General features: G+C 43.9%; 1 pseudogene; it reads right to left on the minus strand.

The window, feature by feature from the left end:
* On the minus strand, window positions 1-13,930 carry Gm48106 (annotated as a pseudogene).
* Window positions 13,931-19,512: the final 5,582 nt, after the last annotated feature.

The raw sequence follows: 19,512 nt of genomic DNA on the forward strand, positions 1-19,512 counted from the left end.
TGCTTCACCACCTTCTTGATGTCTTCATACTTGATAGGTTTCTCCAGGCAACATCTCAAATCCATTGGAGGTAGAAACAGGGAAGACCATGCCAGTGAACTTCCTGTTCACCTCTGGGATGACTTTGCTCACAGTGTTGGCAGCACCAGTAGATGCAGGGATGATGTTCTGGGCAGCCCCACGGCCATCACGCCACAGCTTTCCAGAGGGGTAATCCACAGTCTTCTAAGTGGCAGTGATGGCATGGACCATGGTCATGAGCCCTTCCACGATGCCAAAGTTGTCATGGATGACCTTGGCCAAGAAGGCTGAACAATTAGTGGTACAGGATGCATTGCTGACAATCTTGAACAAGTTGTCATATTTCTCATGGTTCACACCCATCACAAACATGGGGGCATTGGCAGAAGGGGTGGAGATGACTCTTTTGCCCCCACCCTGAAAGTAGGCCCCAGCCTTCTCCATGGTGGTGAAGGCACCAGTAGACTCCATGACATACTCAGCACCAACATCACCACATTTGATGTTAGTGGGATCTCAATCCTGGAAGATGGTGATGGGCTTCCTGTTGATGATAAGCTTCCCATTCTCAGCCTTGACTATTGTTGGGAGCCGCCCCCACATTCGCCGTCACAAGATGGCGCTGACATCCTGTGTTCTAAGTGGTAAACAAATAATCTGCGCATGTGCCAAGGGTATTTTACGACTACTTGTACTCTGCCTTTCCCGTGAACGTCAGCTCGGCCATGGGCTGCAGCCAATCAGGGAGTGATGCGTCCTAGGCGAAATATAACTCTCCTAAATAGGGAAGGGGTTTCGGTTTCGTAATTGGGGTGGCTTTCGCTTTTGGGGCTGGGGGTTTGCGCTCCTGGCTCCTGAAGATGTAAGCAATAAAGTTTTGCCGCAGAAGATTCTGGTTTGTTGTGTTCTTTCCTGGCCGGTCGTGAGAACGCTATTAAGAATTGGTGCCGAATTCCGGGACGAGAAAATCCGGGACGAAAAAAAATCCGGGACGAAAAAATACAAGAAAACTCGGGACCGGCGCAAGGAAGATCCCTCATTCCAGAACCAGAACTGCGGGTCGCGGTAATAAAGGTTCCCGTAAAGCAGACTGTTAAGAAGGATTCAACTGCATGAATTCAGAACTTTTCAGCTGGGGGAACAGAGTACCAGTGAGTACAGCTTTACAAGGTAAGTCTGGTCTTGAACTTTCTAAGGAAATTCAAGACAGTCTATCAGAAGTAAAGTGGAAAATGGCTTTACAAGGTATGTTTGGCCTTGAATTTTTTCTAGTGTTAGGAGCCCTTTTGTTCCTTTTCACATGTTATCAGGTGATTAAGATAGGGCTGAAAATTCTGGATGAAATTCAGGGCAATCTATCAGAAGTAAAGCGGGGAGAGAGAGTAGGAGCAAAGAGAAAATATGGTACACAAAATAAGTATACAGGCCTTTCCAAGGGTCTTGAACCCGAGGAAAAGTTTAGGTCAGGTAAGAATACCTGGGGAGAGATTAGAAGGAAGGAAAAGAAAAAAGAAAAGAAAAAAGATCGATTAGCGGAGGTCTCTAGGAGATACTCGTCACTAGATGAGCTCAGGAAGCCAGCTCTTAGTAGCTCTGAAGCAGATGAAGAATTCTCCTCTGAGGAAACAGACTGGGAGGAAGAAGCAGCCCATTACCAGCCAGCTAATTGGTCAAGAAAAAAGCCAAAAGCGGCTGGCGAAAGCCAGCGTACTGTTCAACCTCCGGGCAGTCGGTTTCAAGGTCCGCCCTATGCGGAGCCCCCGCCCTGCGTAGTGCGTCAGCAATGCGCAGAGAGGCAGTGCGCAGAGAGGCAATGCGCAGAGAGGCAGTGCGCAGAGAGGCAGTGCGCAGAGAGGCAGTGCGCAGACTCATTCATTCCCAGAGAGGAACAAAGGAAAATACAACAGGCATTTCCAGTCTTTGAAGGAGCCGAGGGTGGGCGTGTCCACGCTCCGGTAGAATACGTACAGATTAAAGAACTCGCCGAGTCGGTCCGTAAATACGGAACCAATGCTAATTTTACCTTGGTGCAGTTAGACAGGCTCGCCGGCATGGCACTAACTCCTGCTGACTGGCAAACGATTGTAAAAGCCGCTCTCCCTAGTATGGGCAAATATATGGAATGGAGAGCTCTTTGGCACGAAGCTGCACAAGCGCAGGCCCGAACAAACGCAGCTGCTTTGACTCCAGAGCAGAGAGATTGGACTTTTGACTTGTTAACGGGTCAGGGAGCTTATTCTGCTGATCAGACAAACTACCATTGGGGAGCTTATGCCCAAATTTCCTCCACGGCTATTAGGGCCTGGAAGGCGCTCTCCCGAGCAGGTGAAGCCACTGGGCAGTTAACAAAGATAATCCAGGGACCTCAGGAGTCCTTCTCAGATTTTGTGGCCAGAATGACAGAGGCAGCAGAGCGTATTTTTGGAGAGTCAGAGCAAGCCGCGCCTCTGATAGAACAGCTCATCTATGAGCAAGCCACAAAGGAGTGCCGAGCGGCCATAGCCCCAAGAAAGAACAAAGGCTTACAAGACTGGCTCAGGGTTTGTCGAGAGCTTGGGGGACCTCTCAGCAATGCAGGTTTAGCGGCTGCCATCCTTCAATCCCAAAACCGCTCCATGGGCAGAAATAATCAGAGGACATGTTTTAACTGCGGAAAGCCTGGGCATTTTAAGAAAGATTGCAGAGCTCCAGATAAACAGGGAGGGACTCTCACTCTTTGCTCTAAGTGTGGCAAGGGTTATCATAGAGCCGACCAGTGTCGCTCTGTGAGGGATATAAAGGGCAGAATCCTTCCCCCACCTGATAGTCAATCAGCTTATGTGCCAAAAAACGGGTCATCGGGCCCTCGGTCCCAGGGCCCTCAAAGATATGGGAACCAGTTTGTCAGGACCCAGGAAGCAGTCAGAGAGGCGACCCAGGAAGACCCACAAGGGTGGACCTGCGTGCCGCCTCCGACTTCCTATTAATGCCTCAAATGAGTATTCAGCCGGTGCCAGTGGAGCCTATACCATCCTTGCCCCCGGGAACCATGGGCCTTATTCTCGGCCGGGGTTCACTCACCTTACAGGGCTTAGTAGTCCACCCTGGAGTTATGGATTGTCAACATTCCCCTGAAATACAGGTCCTGTGCTCAAGCCCTAAAGGCGTTTTTTCTATTAGTAAAGGAGATAGGATAGCTCAGCTGCTGCTCCTCCCTGATAATACCAGGGAGAAATTTGCAGGACCTGAGATAAAGAAAATGGGCTCCTCAGGAAATGATTCTGCCTATTTGGTTGTATCTTTGAATGATAGACCTAAGCTCCGCCTTAAGATCAACGGAAAAGAGTTTGAAGGCATCCTTGATACCGGAGCAGATAAAAGTATAATTTCTACACATTGGTGGCCCAAAGCATGGCCCACCACAGAGTCATCTCATTCATTACAGGGCCTAGGTTATCAATCATGTCCCACTATAAGCTCCATTGCCTTGACGTGGGAATCCTCTGAAGGGCAGCAAGGGAAATTCATACCTTATGTGCTCCCACTCCCGGTTAACCTCTGAGGAAGGGATATTATGCAGCATTTGGGCCTTATTTTGTCCAATGAAAACGCCCCATCGGGAGGGTATTCAGCTAAAGCAAAAAATATCATGGCAACGATGGGTTATAAAGAAGGAAAAGGGTTAGGACATCAAGAACAGGGAAGGATAGAGCCCATCTCACCTAATGGAAACCAAGACAGACAGGGTCTGGGTTTTCCTTAGTGGCCATTGGGGCAGCACGACCCATACCATGGAAAACAGGGGACCCAGTGTGGGTTCCTCAATGGCCCCTATCCTCTGAAAAACTAGAAGCTGTGATTCAACTGGTAGAGGAACAATTAAAACTAGGCCATATTGAACCCTCTACCTCACCTTGGAATACTCCAATTTTTGTAATTAAGAAAAAGTCAGGAAAGTGGAGACTGCTCCATGACCTCAGAGCCATTAATGAGCAAATGAACTTATTTGGCCCAGTACAGAGGGGTCTCCCTGTACTTTCCGCCTTACCACGTGGCTGGAATTTAATTATTATAGATATTAAAGATTGTTTCTTTTCTATACCTTTGTGTCCAAGGGATAGGCCCAGATTTGCCTTTACCATCCCCTCTATTAATCACATGGAACCTGATAAGAGGTATCAATGGAAGGTCTTACCACAGGGAATGTCCAATAGTCCTACTATGTGTCAACTTTATGTGCAAGAAGCTCTTTTGCCAGTGAGGGAACAATTCCCCTCTTTAATTTTGCTCCTTTACATGGATGACATCCTCCTGTGCCATAAAGACCTTACCATGCTACAAAAGGCATATCCTTTTCTACTTAAAACTTTAAGTCAGTGGGGTTTACAGATAGCCACAGAAAAAGTCCAAATTTCTGATACAGGACAATTCTTGGGCTCTGTGGTGTCCCCAGATAAGATTGTGCCCCAAAAGGTAGAGATAAGAAGAGATCACCTCCATACCTTAAATGATTTTCAAAAGCTGTTGGGAGATATTAATTGGCTCAGGCCTTTTTTAAAGATTCCTTCCGCTGAGTTAAGGCCTTTGTTTGGTATTTTAGAAGGAGATCCTCATATCTCCTCCCCTAGGACTCTTACTCTAGCTGCTAACCAGGCCTTACAAAAGGTGGAAAAAGCCTTACAGAATGCACAATTACAACGTATTGAGGATTCGCAGCCTTTCAGTTTGTGTGTCTTTAAGACAGCACAATTGCCAACCGCAGTTTTGTGGCAGAATGGGCCATTGTTGTGGATCCATCCAAACGTATCCCCAGCTAAAATAATAGATTGGTATCCTGATGCAATTGCACAGCTTGCCCTTAAAGGCCTAAAAGCAGCAATCACCCACTTTGGGCAAAGTCCATATCTTTTAATTGTACCTTATACCGCTGCACAGGTTCAAACCTTGGCAGCCACATCTAATGATTGGGCAGTTTTAGTTACTTCCTTTTCAGGACAAATAGATAACCATTATCCAAAACATCCAATTTTACAGTTTGCCCAAAATCAATCTGTTGTGTTTCCACAAATAACAGTAAGAAACCCACTTAAAAATGGGATTGTGGTATATACTGATGGATCAAAAACTGGCATAGGTGCCTATGTGGCTAATGGTAAAGTGGTATCCAAACAATATAATGAAAATTCACCTCAAGTGGTAGAATGTTTAGTGGTTTTAGAAGTTTTAAAAACCTTTTTAGAACCCCTTAATATTGTGTCAGATTCCTGTTATGTGGTTAATGCAGTAAATCTTTTAGAAGTGGCTGGAGTGATTAAGCCTTCCAGTAGAGTTGCCAATATTTTTCAGCAGATACAATTAGTTTTGTTATCTAGAAGATTTCCTGTTTATATTACTCATGTTAGAGCCCATTCAGGCCTACCTGGCCCCATGGCTCTGGGAAATGATTTGGCAGATAAGGCCACTAAAGTGGTGGCTGCTGCCCTATCATCCCCGGTAGAGGCTGCAAGAAATTTTCATAACAATTTTCATGTGACGGCTGAAACATTACGCAGTCGTTTCTCCTTGACAAGAAAAGAAGCCCGTGACATTGTTACTCAATGTCAAAGCTGCTGTGAGTTCTTGCCAGTTCCTCATGTGGGAATTAACCCACGCGGTATTCGACCTCTACAGGTCTGGCAAATGGATGTTACACATGTTTCTTCCTTTGGAAAACTTCAATATCTCCATGTGTCCATTGACACATGTTCTGGCATCATGTTTGCTTCTCCGTTAACCGGAGAAAAAGCCTCACATGTGATTCAACATTGTCTTGAGGCATGGAGTGCTTGGGGGAAACCCAAACTCCTTAAGACTGATAATGGACCAGCTTATACGTCTCAAAAATTCCAACAGTTCTGCCGTCAGATGGACTTCCATACAACCCTCAAGGACAGGGTATTGTTGAGCGTGCGCATCGCACCCTCAAAGCCTATCTTATAAAACAGAAGAGGGGAACTTTTGAGGAGACTTTACCCCGAGCACCAAGAGTGTCTGTGTCTATGGCACTCTTTACACTCAATTTTTTAAATATTGATGTTCATGGCCATACTGCGGCTGAACGTCATTGTTCAGAGCCAGATAGGCCCAATGAGATGGTTAAATGGAAAAATGTCCTTGATAATAAATGGTATGGCCCGGATCCTATTTTGATAAGATCCAGGGGAGCGGTTTGTGTTTTCCCACAGAATGAAGACAACCCATTTTGGATACCAGAAAGACTCACCCGAAAAATCCAGACTGACCAAGGGAATACTGATGTCCCTCGTCTTGGTGATGTCCAGGGCGTCAATAATAAAGAGAGAGCAGCGTTGGGGGATAATGTCGACATTTCCACTCCCAATGACGGTGATGTATAATGCTCAAGTATTCCCCTGCTTTTTTACCACTAACTAGGAACTGGGTTTAGCCTTGATTCAGACAGCCTTGGCTCTGTCTGGACAGGTCCAGACGACTGACACCATTAACACTTTGTCAGCCTCAGTGACTACAGTCATAGATAAACAGGCCTCAGCTAATGTCAAGATACAGGGAGGTCTCATGCTGGTTAATTAACTCATAGATCTTGTCCAGATACAACTAGATGTATTATGGCAAATAGCTCAGCTGGGGTGTAAACAAAAGTTTCCGGGATTGTGTGTTACTTCCATTCAGTATGAGAAATTTACTAGGGCAGCTAATTTGTCAAAAAGTCTTTTTCAGTATATGTTACAGAATTGGACGGCTGAATTTGAACAGATCCTTCGGGAATTGAGACTTCAGGTCAACTCCACGCGCTTGGACCTGTCCCTGACCAAAGGATTACCCAATTGGATCTCCTCAGCATTTTCCTTCTTTAAAGAATGGGTGGGATTGATATTATTTGGAGATACACTTTGCTGTGGATTAGTGTTGCTTCTTTGATTGGTCTGTAAGCTTAAGGCCCAAACTAGGAGAGACAAGGTGGTTATTGCCCAGGCGCTTGCAGGACTAGAACATGGAGCTTCCCCTGATATATCTATGCTTAGGCAATAGGTCGCTGGCCACTCAGCTCTTATATCCCATGAGGCTAGTCTCATTGCACGGGATAGAGTGAGTGTGCTTCAGCAGCCCGAGAGAGTTGCACGGCTAAGCACTGCAATAGAAGGGCTCTGCGGCATAAAATGAGCCTATTCTAGGGAGACATGTCATCTTTCAAGAAGGTTGAGTGTTCAAGTGTCCTTCCCCCAGGAAAAACAACACGGGACCAGACCAGGACCCCTCTGGGTGATGAGCCTGGGAGGAGGTTATGTGTACGGCTCCTTTACCTACACACTGGGGATTTGACCTCTATCTCCACTCTCATTAATATGGGTGGCCTATTTGCTCTTATTAAAAGAAAAGGGGGAGATGTTGGGAGCCGCCCCCACATTCGCCGTCACAAGATGGCGCTGACATCCTGTGTTCTAAGTGGTAAACAAATAATCTGCGCATGTGCCAAGGGTATTTTACGACTACTTGTACTCTGCCTTTCCCGTGAACGTCAGCTCGGCCATGGGCTGCAGCCAATCAGGGAGTGATGCGTCCTAGGCGAAATATAACTCTCCTAAATAGGGAAGGGGTTTCGGTTTCGTAATTGGGGTGGCTTTCGCTTTTGGGGCTGGGGGTTTGCGCTCCTGGCTCCTGAAGATGTAAGCAATAAAGTTTTGCCGCAGAAGATTCTGGTTTGTTGTGTTCTTTCCTGGCCGGTCGTGAGAACGCTATTAAGAGACTATGCCATTGAATTTGCCATGGGTGGAGTCAGACTGGAACACGTAGACCATGAGGTCAATGAAGGGGTCGTTGATGGCAATAATCTCCACTTTGTCAAGTGGAGAGCAGACGGCAGCCCAATACAGCCAAATCTGTTCATAACAACTTTCACCATCATGTCTACGAGACGAGGCTGGTACTGCATGAGAAGATGTGGCTGTCTCTGGAACAGGAAAGAGGGGAGGAGCAGAGACCTCAAAGTTACTTTTACTTTAAGTTTGATATACATTCAGAAAAGAAACTTAATACTCTCTAATTACACAGCACACAGTCTCTCTCTTTCTCTCTCATATACACACACATACAATTTTTAACTATATATAAAATATAATTTGTTAGGAGGATACTTATATACATTGTGTACAAATATATAGTAACTATTTTATATAGTTAAAAATTGAGCCGGGCGTGGTGGCGCACGCCTTTAATCCCAGCACTTGGGAGGCAGAGGCAGGCGGATTTCTGAGTTCGAGGCCAGCCTGGTCTACAAAGTGAGTTCCAGGACAGCCAGAGCTATACGGAGAAACCCTGTCTTGAAAAACCGAAAAAAAAAATTGTATGTGTGTGTGTGTATGTGTGTGTGTGTGCACCCCAGGCAGGCTTTGAACTTGTAATCCTCTGCCCCACTCTTCTAAAAAATTGCAGCCTACCACCAGGCCCAGCTACAGACATTTGAAGCCTAAAACTGGTGACACTGCTGTATAACTGTAGCCTCACCTACTTGGGATGCTGAGACAGGAGGCTCACTTGAGCCCACAAAGATGGAGGCAGTCTGGGTAATATGGGAAATCCCTTTTAAAAAAAAAGAAAAAGAAAAAGAAAGATGGGATGAGTATGTAGTTGTGCAGGACACTGGTCTAGTACATGTGACATCTTATATCTAATCCTCAGCAACACATGCACACACACACACACACACACACACACACACACACGGACACACACTACATCAAATTCTGTTATGTCAGGAACATTTGCCATGCCATAGCCTTTATATAACACCCTCTCAGCTGCTTCATTCACTCAGGATTGCCTCCTCCTACAGCTCCCACAAATGACCCCCAGATAAGCGTATCTATTTCATCAGGAACCGCAGGCAAATCTGAGAGACAAATTTTAAAGTTCTCTCCTTTATTCCAAGTGGAATAAGCATCTTCATACTCACCCTACCAAAGTCAAATAAGCTGAATAAGTTATTCGGGTTGGAGGAAATAAGATAGCAAAAATATTTTTATGAGGTGGATTGGCACATCCCGTCCCAACTGTCACTCAGGGGACATGATAGGACGTTCTTGCTCTGCAAAAATGTCTTTACATCATCCTTCTATCATGCAATCTTTCCATATAAATGCTTCTAAAAATACTCATAATAAATATTGAGTTGGGTTTTGCCTTTGAAAAAAATTACATATGGAAGTTTAAAAAAGTAAAACTGTTTCCTATGAACAGCGGCACAGAAGCAGTAGTCTTTGTTGTATCCTCTTCTCTTTTCTTTTTTGTTTTTGTTGAGACAAAGTTTCTCTGTGTAGCCCTGGCTGTCATGGAACTTGTCTATAGATCAGGCTGGCCTCAAAACTCACAGAAATCTGTCTAACTCTGCCTCACCACCTCCTGGCTCTTTGTTATATTTTCAACTGTCTTTTGGACTAGAAGTACTGCAATACCATGTCTTTCCAAAAGTCTGTAAGACACTAACGTCTCTTGTATCCATCACATGCTCTTCTTGTAGATCAGACTGATCTCCTAGTGATTTAATAAGTGTCACATAAAAATATTTTAAAAAGAAGGGCCACAGGAAATTAGTAAATCATGTCCCTGGCTTTGAGCAAACTAGTCAGTTTACAAAAGCAGGCTAAGGAAAATAAATTACTGTTTGATAGACAAGAGAGATTGACATAGATGCAGTTTATGTCCCTAACTAGAAGGAACTGCAAAGAGGCAAAGAATGAATGCACATAAAGTGTGTTTGATAGATAGAAAATGCCAGAGGTAAAACATGGACAATTTAGAAACAATAAACTGATAAATCCTAAACCAGTATTTAAATAAATTAGTGGGGCTCCTAGGAGTGCTGGGCCATGCCTATCTCCATAATCCCAGCACTTGGAAGGTAGAAGCAGGAAGATCAGAGGGGCAAGAGCAATTCTGGGTGTATAAAGAGTTCAAGGGAAGCCTCAGTAACAAGAGGCCCTGACTCAAATTTAGAAAGCACTCGAACTAGTTCTAAATGTCTGTCATGTGATGTTCTGAAGTTTCTGGAAAAGGAGCAATATAGAATGAAAGAAAAAAAAAAGTCAACATTGTATATAGTTGTTGCTTCCAAAATGTTCTCCTAAGGAACAAAGACGATGAATCCTGGGAAACATCTCACAAAAAAATAAAAATGAGAATTTACTTATTTTGCCTTCCATTAGTAATACACGGGGATCTAATGGCCTAGCTCAGAAGTAAAAGAGACAAATGCAACGAGGCCCTAGGTTCAGTCCTCAATGCCGAAAACAAACACCTTAATGTTTTGCCTGTACTCTGTAAAATCTGATTTTAAGAATCAAGTGCTATATTAATTCTATAGCTTAATAACATGGTTTAAAATGTATAAATTTATAAAGTCCCCATCTGATAATTCTTCCTCTATCCCTCCTCTCTCCCTTTGGAGTGTCTTTTCCTTTCTCTCTCCCTCCCTCCCTCCCTCCCTCCTTCCTTTCTTTCCTTCCTTCCTTCCTTTCTCTTTTTAAAGGCAGGGTATTGTTGTATAGTTAACCTTAACCTCACAATGTCCTGCTTTAAGATTTGAGAGAACAGGGATGTGCCCACCCAAATAGCTTGATTCAATGTTTAACTCATGACTTTTTTTTTTTTTTTTTTTTTTTTTTTGGTTTTTCGAGACAGGGTTTCTCTGTATAGCTCTGGCTGTCCTGGAACTCACTTTGTAGACCAGGCTGGCCTCGAACTCAGAAATCCGCCTGCCTCTACCTCCCAAGTGCTGGGATTAAAGGCGTGCGCCACCACGCCCGGCTAACTCATGACTTTTAAATGAAGTGTTAAAATAAATACATATGCATGTAGATTATGAGACAGTTTAACAAAGACATAGGTCATACCTTAGAAAGACTGAACCCCAGTCTTGAATTAACTCTGGTTGGATTAAAATGAGCTGTTCCTAATTTATTCTTTAATGGAAGTGAAGATAAATCCTTTTTGAAGGAAATTCTACCATATAGAATTGCTATTTTCCATATGCAATGCCTGACTGATATAAACATTTAAAATTACTAGATATATCAAGAAATGAGGTCAAGAGGGAAAACAGACATTAGAAACAGAAACACAAATGCTCAATAGAAGAACAATGATTATCTTGGCCTAGAAGAGAAAACTTAAACAAGTGTGTCCACAAAAAGGAAAACTCAAGAGCCAGGTCAGTTTTCATCTCTTGAGAAATTCAAAATTTTGAGGCACAAGTGTTACAGAAATCGTGGGTCAACATAGGCTTGAAAACAAGGTGACTGTCTAACAACTTCTAAATGGAGCTGTTGCATCCGTAGGCCCTGTCTTGAGAGGTAACTATTCTTTGATCACAGATTCCATGTGATAGGGAAAGCTGGATTAAGACTCTAGTGCAGCCAGGCGGTGGTGGCGCACACCTTTAATCCCAGCACTCGGGAGGCAGAGGCAGGCAGATTTCTGAGTTCGAGGCCTGGTCTACAGAGTGAGTTCCAGGACAGCCAAGGCTACACAGAGAAACCCTGTCTCGAAAAACCAAAAAAAAAAAAAAAAAAAAAGACTCTAGTGCAGAGTGGAGGACAGAGGAAGCCAAGCCTGAACACGAACATTGTGAGCAGCTTCTTAGGAAAGAGGGATCCCTTAGCACTAATTTAACCTGCTCTGAGAATGTAGGAGCCAGACATGGGAACTTCAAATCTGGATTCTGGAGTATCCTTCTAAAAAAAGAGCCTTCCCCAGGCATTGATGTTCGCCCCATCCCCAAGAGTAAATTTTCAATACTAGGTGACTTAGTTAGGGTTTTACTGCTGTGAACAGACACCATCACCAAGGCAACTCTATAAGCACACATTTAATTGGGGCTGGCCATAACATAATAAAAAATAGAATTAGTCCAACTTCCATAGTCTATAGCAGTTTCAACCGTGTTAAAAGTTCAAAGTATAAGTCTGATTTGAGATTCATCCAATCACTTAAATGTAATCCCCAAAGCAAGAGAAATCAGCTAGGCAAACTCCAAACTCTGCATCGCAGCTCTGGCATCTCAACCATCTTGAGGTCTCCAAGGCAACTTCAATGTTACAGCTTCTTGTTCAAATCCCTAGGATCCACACATGATCTTCTGGGCTCCTCCAAAGGACTTTAATCACACCTAGAGCTCTGCCCTCTGTAGCCCTAAAAGCTCAGGCTGATCCACTCCACTGCCGCTGCTGTTCTTGGTGATCATTCCATGGCACTGGCATTTAAAATACTTGGGGTCTTCTGCAGCAACTAGGCTTCACCAGTAGTCTCTTATAGTCTCTCTTCATGGTGCCAAGCCTCAACTTCTTTGAGTGACCCCTTCAGTCCTGGGCCATCAACTGCAACTGAGGCTGCACCTTCACCAATGAAGTTGAACAGTAGCAAGGCTCAGCTGTTCTCCAAGCTTCATGCCTTCAAAACCAGCACTACCTGGGTGATTCTTACACATCACTAAGTCTACAAGGTACAATCTTGGCCATCTCTGGAACACAACTTCTTTGTGCTCTCAGAAAACACTTCCCCGAAGATTTCACTTCAGTAATACTTGTCTTTTCTTCTTAGTTACCGCTAACTTCTTAGCTCCAGCTAACCTACCATCAATTGTATCAGTAATCCCTTCTATTCAGAACTCTAAAGCCAGAGCCACATGGCTGAAGCTGCTGAGTTCTGCTGCTTGCTGGGACTGGAACATAGACCCCCTTGTTTTATTGCCAGTTTTCTGTTTTCCACACTCCCTCACTGCCTAAGTTTGACTGTCCTGGGAGTTGCTCTATAGATTAAGCTTGAATTTGTCTCCTGTAATGCTGGGATTAAAGTCATGTACCTTCATGCCTGGATTTAAGCTTTTTTTTTTTTCATCTAGAACCTGCTCTGTCCCAGGTTGACCTTGAACTCTGCGATCTGCTTGCCTTTGCCTCCAGGGATTAAAGGCTTGCACTCCCATGCCTGGTCCTACACTTAGCTGGGTAGGTTCTTGCCTCAAGGTCACCACTTCCTTAATTCAGTCTAAATCTGTGAACACAGGATTCAGCTCCATTTCACCTCCTGGTGCCCCTTTATTACTTGAACCATACATTTTATATTTTCCTTCCTAAGCTTGCTTTGCTTGTTCAAAGCACTCTTCATGAGACTTAACCAGAGAACAAAGTCACTGCTGGGCTTTTTTGAGACTTCCTCTGTCAATGCAAATCATATAAATTTCTTTAGTTTAGCCTTGTGTAGACTCTTCAGACAAGAGCAAAATATAGCCATATTCTTCACCAAAATATCACAAAAACAATCTCTTGGCCACATACTGAAATTCTTCCCCACTGAAACCTCTTGGGGCAGGTATGCACAGTTCACATCATACTCAGGGACAAAGTCTTCCATATTCTTACTAGGATAGCCCATTAAGCCTCACTTAAAGTATTCCACTGCTTCCCAAAGTCCCAAAATCTACATTCCTCCAAACAAAAGCATGGTCAGGCCTATCACAGCAATACCCTAGTTTCTAGCACCAACTTCTGTCTCAGTTAGGGATTTACTGCTGTGAACAGACACCATGACCAAGGCAACTCTTATAAGCACACATTTAATTTAAGTCAACACAGTTCAAAGTACTACCAGCAACAAAGTCTTCCATATTCCTACTAGGATGACCCATTAAGCCCCATTTAAAGCATTCCACTGCATTCCAAATCCAAAGTCCAAAAATCCACATTCTTTCAAATAAAAACATGGTCAGGCCTATCACAGCAATATCCCAGTCCCTGGTACCAACTTCTGTCCTAGTTAGTGTTTTACTACTATGAACAGACAGCATGACCAAGGCAAGTCTTATATAAAAAAACCAAGATTTAATTGGGGCTGGCTTACAGGTTCAGAGGTTCAGTCCATTATCATCAAGGTGGGAACATGGCAGTATCCAGGCAGGCATGGCACAGGCAGAGCTGAGAGTTCTATGTCTTCATCCAAAGGCTGCTAGTGGAAGACTGATTTCCAGGCAACTAGGGTGAAGGTCTTAAGGCCACACCCAGGTGACACACCTATTCCAACCAGGTCACACCTATTGCAGCAAGGCCACACCTCCAGATGGTGCCACTCCCTGGTCCAAGAATATACAAACCATCACACCCTGATCCCCTGTAGTTAAAATTTCATTGAACTTACATCATTCTTTTGGATTCCCAACATCTTCAGATTTCCTACATTTAGGGGAATTTTGATTTTGTGTTTGAGTAGCAGACCAAAAAAAAATGGCTCCAAGTGTAAATTTTCTACTTTTATTTTTTTTTTTAAGATTTATTTATTTATTATATGTAAGTACACTGTAGCTGTTTTCAGACACTCCAGAAGAGGGAGTCAGATCTCGTTACAGATGGTTGTGAGCCACCATGTGGTTGCTGGGATTTGAACTCGGGACCTTTGGAAGAGCAGTCGGGTGCTCTTACTCACTGAGCCATCTCACCAGCCCAATTTTCTACTTTTTAATGCCAAACAGGGGCACATGACTTTGTCTCATCCAATCAGAATCTCTCTTCCTAAAATTTGAATAGGAAACCTGGGATACATTCCAAGCAGTGACTGCAGCAAACCATCCCTGGGTGCCTCCAGAGGAGCAGCAATGATGCTACTCTGTTCAGTGACATATAAAGAGACAAGAGTCATATAGAGGTAAAAATATAATGTCTTAAGTTGACCATATCTTTGATATGCTTTGAGACTTTGCCTGGCTCCAGTCTTCTTGGAAATTCTTTAAGCAATCTTTCAAACTTTTTTCTTCTATACTAAATCAAGCCAAAGCTGATGGTTTCCATTAGTGATAACCAAAAAAATTTACTGTTTCAAAATTCAGTACTAGACATGGGGTTTTATTTATCCATAAGCAAAATGAAAATGAGATTAAGAGGGTCCCAGGGTGGCTCACACCTTTAATTCCCACACTTGAGCGGCTGAGACAGGAGGATCTCTGAGCTTCAAGATCAGCCTAGTCTACAGATCAAGTTCCAGGCATCCAGGGCTGTTACACAGAGAAACCTGTCATGAAAAAGCAAATAACTAACCAACAAAAAAGTGAAATTAGGCAGGGCGTGGTGGCACACACCTTTAATCCCAGCCCTTGGGAAGCTGCAGCAGGCAGATTTCTGAGTTCAAGGCCAGTCTGGTCTACAAAGTGAGTTCCAGGACAGCCAGGGCTATACAGAGAAACCCTGTCTCGAAAAACCAAAAAAAAAAAAAAAAAAAAAAAAAAAAAAAAAAAAAAAGTGAAATTAGGAAAATGAATGGAACTGGAAAATATTATACTGAGTGACATAATCTAGACCCAGAAAGCCTCTTGAACAGAAGAATCCTTGGTTAAGATTGTGCTGCTCACAGAAGCCATAGGTTATTAGACAAAGATCCCAGTATCAAATCTAGGCTATCATACTATGAGTTGTTGGTAAAGAAGCTCACCCCCACACCCAATCAATATAGGCTCGTGCCATTGCTCTTGGGTGCTTACCAGAATGATAAGACTACTACTGAAGATGCTACAGTTGCAGGTGGGTGCAGGACAGAGAAATCATGCTAGAACTGAGCTGGGAATGTCTTCACAGCTGGTTAACTTTCATAGTGCCAAAAGTACCGTGCAGATTGCTAGGAGAGAAAAATCAGTAACTGTCTTACCCTAACTGGACCCTCCATTCTAAAATACTGACTTTTCAGACACTGGTTCAATAGTGGCATGGCTGCCCTAGAGACAACCAACTGCTTTCTGAGTAAATTTGAGTTCTATTCCACAAGAAGAGATTCATGCCTGATACTGTAAACCTGATCAAAAGTCCATGGCTTGGGAAGTTAACAGGCCATAGGAAATAGGTTTCTTATTTACCAATAGAAAACCTACTATTGTTGTTTTGCTAAGTGGACATGCCATACCACCCTCTAAATTTTTGTTCTGTTTTGTTCATTTTTATGATTTTTAGAGACAGGGTTTCTCTGTGTAGTCCTGGGATTCAATATGTAGATCAGACTGGCCTCAAACTTAGAGTTCCTCTTGCCTCTGCCTCCCAAATGGTGGAATCAAAAGTGTGTGACCCAGAACTTGCTATGTATCTGCACTTTCCTACCTCTGCCTCCTGAATGCTGAGATTAAAGGCATGTGCCACCATACATGGCACTAATTATTTTTATACCTATAGATTAGTGCTGCTCTCAACCTTATTTCGGTAAAGCTTCTTCTCGCAGTGAACAGCTGTAGTAATAATTTTTATATACAAATCCCAGTGGTAGATTTGCTACCTCAATGCTTAATGTTCCCAAATGAAAGACACCCACACAACCTTTATATTTTGATATTCCTTAAACAGTGCAACAGCTAGGCCATTTCCTAACCTCCACGTGGTTAATCCCAAGTTATTACTTACTAAATTCTATATTCTACCTTGGCTGCCCTGGACTGAGAGGGCTGGCTAACTGGGCCACACTCTCCTGGCTACTTTACATAGATCTTGAAGTCAGCGGAGAACTAATAGTTATAAAACTGTGGATAGGTGCCTAATAACCCAACCTGTTCTGATCTTCCTGCTGATCTGTTTACCCAGTCAATATCCTGTTCCTAGGAACAGGTGCATAACCCGGAGACAAAGCGACCCCCCCCCTCTACCCCCGCTTCCTGCTCCTATGAGTATATGGCCTGTGTGGGAAAAATAAAAATTTGTCAGCTTGAACAGAACCTCTTGTCTTGCTGTCCATTCTTTGTGTTTCTTTTTCCCCCATTCTCTTCCAGGTGCCCCTCAAGTCCCTGTTAGACTGTCCCCAGGGTTGGGACAGCATCTCTCCTCTCCTCTACCTTCCCTGGCATGGCTGGCCTCCTCTTCCTCCTTCCTTTCTGTTCCAAGCCGTGGAATCCTAAAAGTCTGGCCTCTGTCTGCCATGTCCAACCATTAGCTGCCTTTATGGCATCTTTATTTACCAATCAGAACTGAGGCAGGCTCCCTCAGAGTCTTACATGCAGACACTCATATAAGTAGATTGGGGGAACCAAAATTAACATTATAATACCAGCAGCACTAGGTCAAACCCACTACAAACAGCAGTTACTGCAGAGACTTAAGACAGCACTTGGGAGGCAGAGGCAGGCAGATTTCTAAGTTTGAGGCCAGCCTGGTCTACAGAGTGAGTTCCAGGACAGCCAGGGTTATACAGAGAAAAAAAAAAAGAGTGAGCAAAGTGCTGAGAGTTAAGTGACCCTTGAGTGAACATCCCTAAGCAGAATGTCTGTTTATAAGTCTCTCTCTCAGTCTCTCTCAGTCTCTCTCAGTCTCTCTCTCTCTCTCTCTCACACCAGAGGATGAGGAAGTGTTCTGTGAAATTCCATCGTTTGGAGATGACATGGATGTTGTTACCCATGTGGTCATGGCAGTGGAGACAATCTGTACAAGGCTGAGTCCTTCAGCATTCCAGCTTGGATGGAGAAGGGGCTGATGAGGCTGCGTCCCCTTGATGAGGAGCTATTTGGTAGTTCATGTTTTGTGGAGACTGCCATTTTTCTTCAGTATTGCAGCCATTCATAAGTTGTCCATTGTCCAGGAAATAACCCAGACCCATGTTTATGCAAGCAACCCAAACTAAGCTCAGTGGGTCATTAAAAATAAACGTAGCAGGCCTTGCTAGGAAGAAGAGTTCAAGTCAAAGTGGGAAGGTATCTCAGTTAGGATTTATATTGCTGTGAAGAGATACCATGACCACAGTAATTCTTATAAAGGAAAACATTTAATTGGGCCTGGCTTACAGGTTCAGAGTTTAGTCCATTGTCATCATGGTGGGAAGCAGGGTGGCATGCAGGCAGACTTGGTGCTGGAGAGGTAGCTGAGAGTTCTACATCTGGATTGGCAGGCAGCAACAAGAGGGAGTGACATAGGCCTGGCTTGAGCACTTGAAACATCAAAGCCCACCCCCCAGTGACACACTTCCTCCATCGAGGTCATACTTCCACTATCTATGAGTCCATGGGGGTCATTTTTATTCAAACTACCTGTATAATGGAAAAGGCCTATGATCCCAGTATTTGGGAGGTGGAGGCAAGATCAGGAGGTCAAGACCAATCTCTACTACACAGGGAGTTTGAGCCTAACCTGGGTTCAATGAGAACCCTTTTGTCTTAGTTAGGGTTTTACTGCGGTGAACAGACACCATGACCAAGGCAAGTCTTATAAAGGGCAACATTTAATTGGGGTTGGCTTACAGGGTCAGAGATTCAGTCCACTATCATCAAGGAACATGGCAGCATCCAGGCAGGCATGGTGCAGGAGGAGCTGAGAATTCTACATTTTCATTTGAAGACTGCTAGAAGAATACTGGTCTCCAGGCAGCTAGGATAAGGGTCTCAAAATCCACACCCACAGCGCCACGCCTACTTCAAAAAGGTCACACCTACTTGAACAGGGCCACACCTTCTAGTAGTGCCACTCCCTGGGCCAAGCATATACAAACCATCACACCATCTCAACAATAACAACAGAGGATATTGAGGAAAGACAATAAACATGGCCAGCCAAGGGCTCAGTCCTCTCCCAGGCAGGAATCTCACCATTCCTACATTTAGACAGATGCTACACTCAAGGGACTAGAGCTTATTTGTGGCTCTTGTCTTTTCCAAATTAGACTCTATATCGTGGTCCATCACAGGGCAGTCATGAGCAAATGCAGCAATGAACAAAGGAGACCAATGATCGTTCCGGAACTCCCGGTGATTGGATATAGTAGCTCAGTGGGAGTTTCAAGTGCTGCCCCTTGGGTTGTGTGACTAACTTCCACATAAGCATGAACAGTTTTGAAATGCATGTGAATATATCAGACAGACAAAGGCTGGACCATGGTGTTCTGATTCCTCCCTGACATCTGCACTTTCTCCTTTCGGGCAATATCTGTTTTAAGCAGGTGTTCTTTCCTGCTCCTTTCTGGGAGAGTGACCTTTCCCTTCTTCAGAAGGAGTTCCTATCGTGTTTGTACTCTGAGGCTTGAGATATTCTAGGAGATTCTGGAAACTGTTCTTATGGTCACATGGGCACAAACACACATACACACACACACACACACACACACACACACCTTAGGTGCACTGTAACAATGATTCTCAATCTTTGGGTCATGACCCTTGCAGTCACATATCAGATATCCTGCATATCTAATGTCTACATTTCAATCCATAACAGTGATGAAGTAGCAAGGACATAATTTTATGGTTGGGGTCATCACAACTGTATTAAAGGGTTGAAGCATTAGGAAGAGTGAAGACCACTGCTCTATAACCCTATCTGAAGATGGTTCAGGCAGGTTAGAAAACATCCCTTCTTTGTGATAACACAGATGAATTATGAAGCCAAATGGTGGTAAGAGGTACATCATTTCCTTCCAGGGTTCCTTAGACCATGTGGAAAATAAGTCATAGCTTTCTTTTCTAATTGCCCATATTCAGATTCCTCCCTCAATGTATTG

The sequence above is a fragment of the Mus musculus genome, chromosome 10 (genome assembly GCF_000001635.26).
Source record: "Mus musculus strain C57BL/6J chromosome 10, GRCm38.p6 C57BL/6J".
Classification (NCBI taxonomy): Eukaryota; Metazoa; Chordata; class Mammalia; order Rodentia; family Muridae; genus Mus; species Mus musculus.